General features: G+C 43.4%; 1 non-coding gene across 1 annotated transcript; it reads right to left on the bottom strand.

Moving 5' to 3' along the window:
- Positions 1–2,748: 2,748 nt before the first annotated feature.
- On the bottom strand, positions 2,749–2,819 carry trnap-agg (transfer RNA proline (anticodon AGG)). Its single transcript has one exon. It is a non-coding gene; the product is annotated as a tRNA-Pro (tRNA).

Genomic DNA, 2,819 nt, shown 5'->3' with positions numbered 1-2,819 from the left:
ACGTCAAACGCTTTTTAGCAATTTTTTCATCACGGAAATGCAGCTCCGATCTGTCATTGACTTGAAAGCAATGGTAAGTAGTTTGACATGGGTCTTTCTATGGCTCCCCTGCCAGATTCAGCTTTCTAATACATGGACAACAGAATACCTTTGACGTAAAGTTTTACTAAAATTCAAACTTGAATTTTCGTCAAAAATGGTTGGGTTTAGTACGTCATTTGTATTGACTTACATTGTCATTGTTTTTCCGTGGTGGCCAGCAGAATTTTCACACATCTGTGCCACACCCACCACGTAGTGCGTGTTAACAGTTTGTGACCATTAATTCCGTGAAATGAACACGACCACTTTAAGGTAAGGAAAGGCTTGTGGGGGGCTTACAATACCAGACACGCGGGAAAACAATGGGACGGTTGGTTTAGGAAAACCATAAACGGTTGGGTTTAGGAAAGCAATAACGGGACTTGGGACAACAACAGTTTGAGTTTAGGAAAATAACAACAGGATGGTTTTGGTTGGGCTTAGGAAACGTGACAGAAGGGACACGTCACGCTCTACTGGATCTTCTGTTGAACCGTCAAACACCTCAACCAACCTCCCTTTGCGGTTTGTTTTTTGGCCTTCCATACTTCTCACTACCGTGTGGCTTCCTAATGCTACGCATCTTCTCAGTGACATCACTTTGGCATTGTTTTCGTGTGGCCACACAAAATTTTCACGCATTCGTGCCACCAGCGCGTAATGCGGTGTTAATAGTTTGTGCGACCAGGAATTCTGTAAGACCAAGCTTCCCTAGATCAACAAGCTCACAGAATTTTCCCACATTGGTACCACCACCACGTTGTGCGGTGTTAACATTTTACAAGCCCCCTTTAAGGTAAGAGGCTGTGGGTGGCCTTACTTTTCCATGACAGCGGGACAACAACGGGACGGTTGGGTTTTGGAAAGCAATAAAAGGACTTGGAACAAAAACTGGAAGGTTGGTAAGGAAAAAAACAACAGGTGGTTACGGTTTATGTCCTGCTCATTTGTTCCTCATATTTTTCCCAGTTCTTCTGTTTACTTCATTGAAAGCAGGCTATGCAAAGTTGCAAAAATGCTCTACTACACTTTTGCTTCCTAACTTATCTTGTTAGGGATCCCAGGTCCTCCAAGGCAGAGTCAAGGACAATCACAACTTGAAGCTGAGAACAAAGTCTTCAGTTTTATTAGAAAGAGAATATCAGATTATTGTCAAACTTCTACACTAAACACATGCACCTGCTGTCTTTTTTCTGGATGGACTTGATTCTAAGCTGGACTTCAATGCTCAATTAGGATCAACACCATTTTACACCTTGGGCTCGTCCGGGGTTTGAACCGGGACCTCTCGCACTAAGCGAGAATCATAGACCCTAGAAACGAGCCACGTCAAACGCTTTTAGCCAATTTTTCATCACGGAAATGCAGCTCCGATCAGTCATTGACTTGAAAGGCAATGTTAAGAGTTTGAAATGGTTTTTCTATGGCTCCCCTGCAGATTCAGCTTTCTAATACATGGACAACAGAATACCTTGACGTAAAACGTTTTACTAAATTCAAACTTGAATTTTTCCGTCAAAAGGGTGGGTTAGTACGTCATTTCTTATTGACTTTACATTGTCATTGTTTCCGTGGTGGCCACGCAGAATTTTCAAACATTCTGTGCCACCACCACCACGTAGTGCGTTGTTAACAGTTTGTGACCATTAATTCCGTGAAATGAACAGAAACTTTAAGTAAGGACAGGCTTGTGGGTGGGCTTACAATACCAGACACGCGGACAACAATGGGACGGTTGGGTTAGGAAAACCATAAACGGTTGGGTTTAGGAAGCAATAACGGGACTTGGGACAACAACAGGTTGAGTTTAGGAATAACAACAGGATGGTTTTGGTTGGGCTTAGGAAACGTGACAGCGGGAACGATCACGCTCTACTGGATCTTCTGTGAACCTGTCAAACACTCAACCAACCTCCTTTGCGGTTTTTTGGCCTTTCATACTTCTCACTACCGTAGTGGCTCCTAATGCTACGTCATCTTCTCAGTGACATCATTATGGCATTTTTTTCCGTGGTGGCCCACACAAAATTTTCACGCATTCCGTGCCACCAGCGCGTAATGCGGTGTTAATAGTTTGTGCGACCAGGAATTCTGTAAGACCAAGCTTCCTCGATCAACAAGCTCACAGAATTTTCCCACATTTGGTACCACCAAAACGTTGGCGGTGTTAACATTTTTTACACAGGCCCCCTTTAAGGTAAGGAAAGGCTTGTGGGTGGCCTTACTTTTCCATGACACGCGGGACAACAACGGGACGGTGGGTTAGGAAAGCAATAACAGGACTTGGAACAAAAATGGAAGGTTGGTTAAGGAAAAAAACAACAGGATGGTTACGGTTTATGTCCTGCTCATTTGTTCCTCATATTTTTCCAGTTCTTCTGTTTATTCAGTTGAAGCAGGCTATGCAAAGTTGCAAAAATGCTCTACTACACTTTGCTTCCTACTTATCTTGTTAGGGGATCCCAGGTCCTTCCAAGGCCAGAGTCAAGGATCAATCACAACTTGAAAGCTGAGAACAAAGTCTTCAGTTTTAATTAGAAAGAGAATATCAGCATTATTGTCAAATATTCTACACTAACACATGCACCTGCTGTCTTTTATCTGGATGGACTTGATTCTAAGCTGGACTTCAATGCTCAATTAGGTATCAACACCATTTTACACCTTGGGCTCGTCCGGGATTTGAACCCGGGACCTCTCGCACCCTAAGCGAGAATCATACCCTAGACCAACGAGCC

This window comes from Etheostoma spectabile, unplaced genomic scaffold (assembly GCF_008692095.1).
Source record: "Etheostoma spectabile isolate EspeVRDwgs_2016 unplaced genomic scaffold, UIUC_Espe_1.0 scaffold00018909, whole genome shotgun sequence".
In the NCBI taxonomy this organism is placed as follows: domain Eukaryota; kingdom Metazoa; phylum Chordata; class Actinopteri; order Perciformes; family Percidae; genus Etheostoma; species Etheostoma spectabile.
This window is presented reverse-complemented; position numbering and strand designations above follow the sequence as displayed.